This window comes from Furipterus horrens, unplaced genomic scaffold, assembly GCF_987537825.1.
Source record: "Furipterus horrens unplaced genomic scaffold, mFurHor1.1.pri manual_scaffold_11, whole genome shotgun sequence".
In the NCBI taxonomy this organism is placed as follows: domain Eukaryota; kingdom Metazoa; phylum Chordata; class Mammalia; order Chiroptera; family Furipteridae; genus Furipterus; species Furipterus horrens.
The window spans coordinates 18,693,214-18,702,649 of NW_028327181.1; the positions used below are offsets into that span (position 1 = coordinate 18,693,214).

Consider the following 9,436-nt stretch of genomic DNA (forward strand, 5'->3'; position numbering starts at 1 on the left):
TGGGCCACTGAGGATGGAGACCCTGCCTGTGCAACACTCAGCCAGGAGAGAGCAGGTTGGCAGCCCAATGGGAGGTCCTTGTGCTCGTGGCTAAATTCAGACTTCAAGAGAATGTCAGCAATGTCAAAAATGCCTCCTCCATGCCCTGGCCATGTGGCTCAGTTGGTAGGTTGTGGGTTCGATTCCCAGCCAGGGCGCATGGAGGATCCTGGCAACTGATCATTTCTCTTTCCCTTCCTCTAATATTTTCAAAAACCATATCCTCAGATGAGGATTTTTTTTTTTAAATGCCTCCTCCATGCAGAAGCTGCTGAGCCAGGGCCCCAAAATGCTGCTTGAACTCCCCAAACAGGTGGGGTAGCTTGTGCTTTCAGGCTGATTGGGGCCAGCTAGCCGGGCTTGCTGCCTCGCTCCCTCCCTGTCAGCCTCTGCCCAGCAGCCTTTGCCCACTCTCCCTGCCTGTGGGATCCTCTTGCCTGCTTTTGGGCCTGGTTGGCCTCATTTCTCCTACTCCTTCCCAGATCACCCTGTAAGCTTTCAGCGCCCCTTCTGCTCCAGGCAGCCTGGGGCAGTGGTCCCCCACCTTCCAGGCAGCTTGATCTCCTCACCTATCACTGAGGGGCTTCCAGTTGGACCCTTGCTCTCCCCCCAGCCCCACCTACTCACCCATCTGCCATCCCCCTCCCTAGCCCCCTCTTCCTCCTTCAAAGCTCCCACAGAATCTGCCCAGCAGATCCTTGGTCTTAAGTATATGCTGTCTTGATTGTTCCTAATGAGATGCCTTGTGTGTCTGAATCTCATCACTACAGCCAGATGGTGGTTGTGCACTTCCTCCCACCGCCACAGAGCTTAACGCACAGGAGAGCATTTTCTGGGGCCACTGGCTGGGGGTGCGGTGGGGGAGGCCTGAGGGACAGGGCACCCTGGGCAGGCAGAGGTGGGTGCGGGTCAGAAACATCAGCCAGGCTATCTGACAGCAGGGAGACAATCTGCACCCAGAGGTCAAGTCCAGCACAAGGTCTGCCTAGGGGAGGGGTAGGAGCTGGGGCCATAGAGACTGGGTCTCAAGGGGTGAGCCAGGTTCCCTGAAGCCAGGGCTTGGCGGGGGGGGGGGGGGGGGGGGGGCGTGGTGCAGGGTGGGTAGAGGCAAGAAGCCCAGGTGGGAAAGCTGTTAACTAGCCCACCCCCAGGGTTGCCCTCAGAGGGTTCTGACGACTCCCCAGATGCCCCTTCTGGCCCTGCACTGTCCCCCTGTCTTCATCAGGCTGGTCTGGGGCAGCCAGGCTCTGAAGGACAGGTCTCAGCCAAGCCCACGCATAAAGCCATGCTTCATCTTAGGTCTGCCTCCTGGGATTCGGCCGGGGGAGTCCCGGACATCTGGGCACCCAAAACCAAGGAGTGGACATGGCCTCCTCAGAGTAACTTTGAGGATTGCTCCAGGTGCCAGCTCCGGGCACAGCACAGGGGCCCATAGTGGCTCCATGGCCCACCACAGGCAGGCCCCTCCTTATACCACTCTTAGCCATTCCGGCTACAATAGGGGAGGCCTCCTCCTCCTCCTCTTTCACCTTCTCCCCCTCCTCCTCCTCCCTGCCCCCCCACCTCCTTTTTTAAATTATAAAAGCAATATGACAACATGACATAACTTGAACAAGAGAGAAGAAAAACAAGATTTGATGTAGGATACGGAACAAAATAACCAAGGTAAGTGTTTAGAAGTACAGTTTAAATATAAAACTTCTTGAGCCCTGGCTGGTGTGGCTCAGTGGATTGAGCGCCAGCCTGCAAACCAAAAGTTCACCAGGTCAATTCCCAGTCAGGGCACATGCCTGGGTTGTGGGCCAGGTCCCCACCTGGGGACGTGTGAGAAGCAGCCAACTGATGCATCTCTCACACATTGATGTGTGTGTGTGTGTCTCTCTCCTGCCCTTCCCCTCTCTCTAAAAGTAAATAAAATCTTTAAAAAAATAAAAATTAAAAATTAAACTTCTTGAAATGAAAGGCACCTTTTTGCTCAGAGAGCCTAAAACAATGTAAAGTCACTGAAGATGAAACATTAAAAATAAGAGCTATACATTGTCAAAACCAGGCTGCAGTTTGGTACATTTAATATCTGTTTGCATCATGGTTGAGAATGAAGCCTGTCTTCATGAAGCTGGTTCTCAGCAGCCATCATTCACTTCCAGGAGGGCCGGGCCTCAGCAAAATATTTCCCTTTCATAGCGGCCTCTCTTCCCCTCCAGGCTCAGCCAGTGTGACAGATGCAGGCCACCCAGCCCTGCCGCGTGCCGTCCATCTCTCCATGCCTGATCCCTACAGCGTGGCACACATGGGCCGCTGCTTCCATTTTTAAAATATGAGGTATTTGACATAAACATTGAGAATCAATGTCATAGATTAGATATGAAGCGTAAAAATTACAGACCCACCAACCAACCTCAAAACATCATCTTGCCAATAATGTTGCCTTTGAGAGTCTACCTTCTGCGTCATCTTTAAAGGTGGCTTTTAAAAATAAATTTTACTACATATGTATACCTCCCCGTACAACATTATTTTATTTTGCTTATCTTCTTTTGTTCGTTTTGTATTGGTTTCAGGTGTACAGCTTAGTGGTTAGACAATTATATACTTTACATAGTGTTCCCCTTGATATTTCTAGTTCTCCAACCAATGCAATACATAGTTATTGCAGTATTATCGACTATATTCTCTGTACTTTACTTAATCCCTGTAACTATTTTGTAACTACCAATTTGTACTTCTTAATCCCTTTACCTTGTCCTCCAATCCCCCACTCTTCTAGCAACCATCAATCTGTTCTCTATCTATGAGTCTTGCAATTTTTTTTCGTTTATTTGGCTTTCTCTGACTGACAGATTTCATTTAGCATAATGCCCTCTAAGCCTATCTATGCTGTTGCAAAACATAAAATTTCATTCTTTTTTTATGGCTGAGTAATATTCCATTGCATACATGGACCACAGCCTTTTTATCCATTTGACTATTGATAGGCACTGGGTTGCTTCCATATTTTGGCTATTGTAAATAATGTTCATTATGCTTGTCTTTTTGTGAAAAGATAGAAAAATAATGAAAAACATGAAAAAAGTTTTGCTCTATGTATTCTACTTCATGTTTTCGTCACTCAACATTCTGTTTCTTGAATTCATCCATCCTCTGTTGGTTTCTGGCTTTTTGCAGAATCAGAGCTACTATAAACATTCTCAACAGGTCTCCCAACTTCCATACACCAAGAAGTGAAGCTGCTGGGATGGATTGACCATGGAATTTACAAGGTCCAGTTCAAATAAAAATGCAGGGCTCTTGATAAATTATTACTAGGTTTTTCAAGACAACACCAGCAGAGTGTTGTGCCAGGTGCAGGCCCCAGTGACTGCATAGGTGGACAACCAGGAGGCCACCTGCCACTGCGTCTTTACCCATCTAATGGGGTCATGCAAAGGGCTTGTGCCATGCAGATGGCAGTGCATAGAGTGTCCTCTGTTCCCCATCCTCACCAGCACTTGCTTCATCAGACTTTTAAATTTTTGTCAGTGTAACAAATGTAAAATGGCATGTCCTTGTGGTCTCAGTTTGCATTTCCTTGGTTACCTGAGAGGGTGAGCAGCCTATGTATATACCGACCATTGGGTGACTTTTTCTTTAAGGAACAGTGTGCAGAGTTAGACTCTCATCCTGTTTTTGCCCCTAAATGACCATGTGGGCTTTGGTAGACCACTTCCCTCCTGGGGCCACATTTTTCTCATCTGAGCATAGAGACATGCTGCTTTATAGTTCTGCATTAAACTCTAACCTCTCTTCATCTTTGTATCTTCAGCCCAGAGCCTATCCCAGACACGGCGTCAACATGCATCTCTCGCATCTACTGAATGAAGGCTGTAAATCACCAGGTGGCTCTGTGTCAATAAAGGTGCACAGGTTGGGGACTTTCCTCTGGAAGCAGGTGTGTAGCAGTTGGAGGGTCAGAAAGCAAAGGCCTCCTTCAAAACCGGCCTCTGCTGATCTCTACCTCCTTGAGAGAGGGACCTTCACTCCTCTGAGCCTCCGTTTTTCATCTGCAGATGGGGAGCATGGCACCCCCCTGCTAGGGTTACCTTGAGGATTGAATTGGATATGGAATTGGTGGTTGTTATTCTCACTCTGAGTGCTAGGATGCATTCCATAGATCCAACCTTGAACTTAATGGGTTGTCCCTCTCTCTGGGCCCAGATCTTTTCTCCATCAGTGAGGGGAGTGGGCCCATCACTGATTCCCCGCTGATGGGCCCCAGAGCTACTGACAGAGACAGAGGTTCAAAATTGGAAAAGGTAAACCCCAACAAGCTAGAGCTCTGGCTGAGATGGTCACCGTGCCCCTATCCCCTTTTTGGACTGAGGTACAATTTAGAACAATACTGCATTTCATTGTTGGCCATCTGAGACCTGTGAGTGTGACAAGCTTAGGGACAAGATCATGAGGAATTGTCAAAAACAGTGATGCCTTCTCTCCCCACCCCCCACCTCACTGGTGCCCTAACGCAGGTGTTGGTGAAATGTTTGGATAACTTCATCCTTCCAGCAAGCTGCTGAGTGACCCCAGGAAAGTAAAAATGGGGATCCCCAGTGCTGTAGCCCCACCAACAAAGTGACCTCTGGTGGGCAAGGACTGTATCTCCAGCTACCCCCTAGATGTCCCTGGAAAGTCACCTGGACATTTCTGACTCAAGGTGTCCAAAATTCGCTGCCCTCCCACCAAGTTCCACCTCATCTCAGGGACTGGTGTCACCATCCTTCACCCAGGTCCCCACAATAGAACCCAGGAGCCACCTCCACCCGCTTCCCCCTATCCCACCCACTCCTGGTCCTCTCCAGGTGCCTCTGAGCCCTCTTAAGGAGGATCTATGTAATCTATTGTCCAGAGGATGAACTTTGAGAGCAGAGTGAGCAAGGGCCAATAGGCAAATACCAGGACATCTGGCCACTGTGCATGACAAGAGGCATGGACAATGAATAACAAACATACTTACCCCGGACTGCCACAGCAGCCAAAAATGGAACACAGTCTAGATATCAACCAGCTGGAGTTCTTCGCAGGATGGAATTTTACTCAGCATTTGAAAATGCTGTTCCTAAATAATATTTTTAAGATCTTATTTATTTATTTATTTTTAGAGAGAGGGGGAGGGAGGGAGAATGACAGGGAAAGAAGCATTAGTGTGTGGTTGCTTCTTATGTGCCCCCAACTGGAGACCTGGCCCACGACCCAGGCATGTGCCCTGACTGGGAATCGAACTGGTGACCTTTTGGTTTGCAGGCCAGCACTCAATCCACTGAGTCACACCAACCAGGGCTAAATAACTTTTACAAGTTTAAATAGAAAGAAAAATTAGGAAATAGAAATAATTAGAAAAATATATAAATTAGGAGAAAAACAGGATAAATTATGTTAAATGACAGTGTATGAAAGTATATGTCTAATTATGTACATGAGTGTACAAATATGCAAAGAAATGCATATATTCTATACACACAGAAAAAGTCAAAAGAAATCACTATATTAGATCATAGTTACCTCTGAGTGGTTGGATTTTTATTTTGGTTTTGGTATTTTTGTAATTTTTTTCCCCTAAATTTGATAGTATGTTTTACTTTTAAAAATCAGGGTTTAAAAAAAAAAACTTCTAACGTTATTTCCAGACACCAAAATGGTTTTTTCACAAATGCTTGCTAGCCTGCTGGTCTGGACTTTGGGGTAGGGAACCCAGGGTTGGAGCCGCACCTCTGGGTTTTGCTGCTGGCAGGGCAGCACATCCAGGAGTGAGTGGGAAGTGCCTGGGAGAGCAAGCAGCGGGGCAGAGGCCAGGAGTCCGGGCTATTTGGCTACACCTTCGGATTTGAGAGAGGCAAGCCCAAGGGGACCTGGAGATGGGGTGAGGGGTTGGAGGTTGTAAGCAAGGGGACAACGGCTGGGTGGCCATAGAGGGAAGCTCCAGCCAGACCACAAGGCCTGGTGGCTTGTGGTATTCTGGGTGTATCTGGAAGCTGCTGGACAATCCCGGCCTAAGAGAGTGGCCAGACTGATGCTTTTCCGCACTCGCTTGGGCTACTATGGGAGAACAGAATGGGGAGCCATGGACCATTGGGCCATGGGGGTCAGAGTGGCCCACTCACCACTCACCGAGAGGGAGCTAGGAAGCCTGGACCTGGGGGTAGGATGTGGGGCAGGTGCATTTAGGAGTCCCAGGTGGACTAGAGCCAGGGAGACTGCTCTCTATTATTCACCCATTTAACAAACGACTATTCATGCTGAGTCTGTAGATAAGATGTGAGACAGACACTCAAACTAACAGACGTGGGGCAGAAGGGCGGAACAAGGGGTCAGGCCACCATAGACCCCTGCAGGAGCTAAGCCATAGAGAAGGAAGGAACTAGGGAATAAATCACCAGACTCACTCTTCTCCCTTCAAACTCCTGCCACCCTCCCCTTGCTGAGCCCAGTCAAAAGCCTGCCTGCAGTTGCAGAACGGGGTTCTGAGGGGAACGGTGGCCATGAAGGGCATCTGCACAAAAGAAAGTTACCCTTAAAAGCATAGTCTGGAGGTCAAAAGATACATTATGTACATTCTTATAATGGATTCTCATGTGTCTGTTTAAAAAATTGCGGTAGATTTATTCTGCTCAGGCCTAGGGGAAAAAAGTAATGAAAATATATAAAACTATCTTATTTCAATATTTTAAATTGTATAAATATACGTAAGTCTGGCTACCTCTTTGAGGTGGGTTGTCATGCCTTACTTTACATGCTTGGTATTATTTGACTTTGTCAAAATGAGCATGAAATATTTTTGTAATTAAAAATGCCATAAAATAGAAAGAAAGGAAAGAAACCTTCTTGGAAGCCAGAAGGAGTGAATGGGCTAAGACCAGGCAAGCAGTGGTCGGGACCCACTGAGGCAAGGGGAGTAGGGAAGAAGCAAAGGACTGGCTTATGCAGTGTTTGAAACCCTCCTCCTCCTTTTCTCTCTCTTCTCTTCCCTTCCCTTCCCTTCCCTTTCCTTGGAGACGGAAACATGGCTGGAAGCCAAGGAGGCAGCTGGTGTGGTTAGAAAATTAGTTACATGTAAGGGAGTTGGGCAAATATATTGAGCATAATGGTAGCTGGGGTTTTCACTGTTGGAGAAGAGAATTGGAAAGGGGGAAGGCTAGAAAGAACCCCGAGGAACTGGACATAGTATGAACTATCTGTACATGTATGTGTGTGCGTGTGTGTGTGTGTGTTCATTTACTTGTTTGTTTATTTGTTTTTCTCTAGCTCTGTCTACTGACAAGGCCTAGAAGCAATGTCATCCTATTAGGAATAAGCACACCTGACACCCAAATCATGGACAACAACTACACCAAAAAGAATCAGAGCTCCTGGAAGAAATGACTGATTCCAGGGCTGGGGCACCTGGAGAGTAGTAAAGGATTCAAGTAATTATGATGACAGTCAAAAGGATATAGGAACCAGTCAGAGTGACTCCCACTGACTAAATTTGGGGCAACTGGATCATCAAAATAAAAATGATAACACACTACAACCTACTGAGTAACATAGGAATCTGTGGGTCCATATTGATTAAGGAGAAGGGAAATCTCTTACAGTACAAAGCCAACTAATAAATGTAGAAGGGGTGACAGAAATAGAAGCTGTTATAGTGGTGGGTTGATTTAGGCAAGAGACTTTATGGATGCCCTAATAATGGGTAGAAGTTTGGTGAGGAACAGAATATTGCAAAATATAGAATGTATTTTCCAAAATTGGTTTTAACAAAATCTCCCACCCCATATATTCTTCTGCCACTAGGGACTCACTGATACGCAATAGAACATGATAGGAATGATCTGTGACTCAAGGCCAGGTCAGAAGACCTTGAAGCTTTGCCTTCATCTCGTGGAGCATTTCTTCCTGGAATGCTGCCTCTCAGAACCCTGCAACCATGCTGTAAAAATCCCAGGCTGTGTGAAGAGAGAGAGAGAGAGAAATATTGATTCATCATTCCACTTATTTATGCATTCATCGGTTGATGGATTTTTGTATGTGCCCTGACTGAGGGTCAAACCCACAACCTTGGTGTATCAGGACAATGCTCTAAACAACTGAGCTACTTGGCCAGGGTATTACTGTGTAATTTTAAAAATTAATTTCAAAACAGTTCACAAAAGACACGAAGAAAACAAAAGCACATGGTCACGAAAGATTGGGAAAGACCAAGGAAGTGTTACAGACTGAAGAAGAATAAAAAGGCACAAAAACTAAATGCAATTCATGATCTTAGATCAAATCCTGGACCAGAAAAGTAAAAGAAGCATTGTGTTGCAGTCAGTGGAACTTGAATGGAGTCTGGGAATTGGATGGCAGTGTGTTGTATCGGTATTGAGTTCCTGATTCTGATGATTGTGCTGTGGCTGTGTAGGAGACTTCTTGTTTTGGGAAACACCCATAGGGGTATTTAGGCATGATGGGGCATCAACTCTTTAACTTTCCCTAAAATGGTTCGAAAAAGAGTTACGATAATGATAATATATATCTACATGTGAACATATACATGTACATATATGCATAAATATATATGAAGCCATAGATGAGTTTTTATACTATTCTCGCCAATTTTAAGTTTGATATTATTTCATGATAAATAAAAAAATATTAGAGATAAATCTCCCATGCAGAAAAATTCCAAATAATTTCTGTAGATACACCACCTTCAAGGAGATGAAATATAACTCCCTACTCCTTAAGAATGAGTATTGCATAGTGACTTCCTCCCAAAGAGTACACTGTGGAAAGGTGGGAAAAGAGTGACTCTACAGGGCAGAAATCTGACACACTGCCTCAGCCAGGTGATCAAGATCAATGTCAACAGTGATGCCACATTAATAATAAGTAACCTTGATATATTATGTGATAAAAATAGCACTTTAACCCTATGGTCTTCTTTCCCCAAATCTACATACCCAGATGTGTTATACCAAATCATGAAATAAATCCCAATTAAGAGACAGTCTACAAAATACTTGACCAGTTCTCCCCCAAACTGTCAAGGTCATCAAAAACAGAAGATCTGAGAAAATGTCAAAATGAAGAGGAGCAAGCCTAAGGATGACTAAATGTAACGTGGGATCCTGGAACAGACAAAATCTGTAAAAATCTAAGGAAATCTGAATAAAGTATGAACTTTAGTTAATAATAATGTATCAATACTGGTTCATTAATTGTACTATACTAATGTAAAATGTTAATAACAGGGGGAACCTGGTGTGGGCTACTGAAAGATAGTACGATCTGTACTATCTTTGCAATTTTTCTGTAAATTAAAAAAATATTTATGCAGTTCAGGGAGCAGAATTTGGGCATGAATTAACCATTGGGGTCAGTAAAGAATGAGGCTGAG

General features: G+C 45.3%; 1 long non-coding RNA gene across 1 annotated transcript; it reads left to right on the plus strand.

The window, feature by feature from the left end:
- The first annotated feature begins 3,210 nt into the window (after positions 1 to 3,210).
- On the plus strand, positions 3,211 to 7,758 carry LOC149997144 (uncharacterized). The gene is made up of 3 exons (XR_016514192.1): positions 3,211 to 3,299; positions 3,842 to 3,967; positions 7,315 to 7,758. It is a non-coding gene; the product is annotated as an uncharacterized LOC149997144 (long non-coding RNA).
- Positions 7,759 to 9,436: the final 1,678 nt, after the last annotated feature.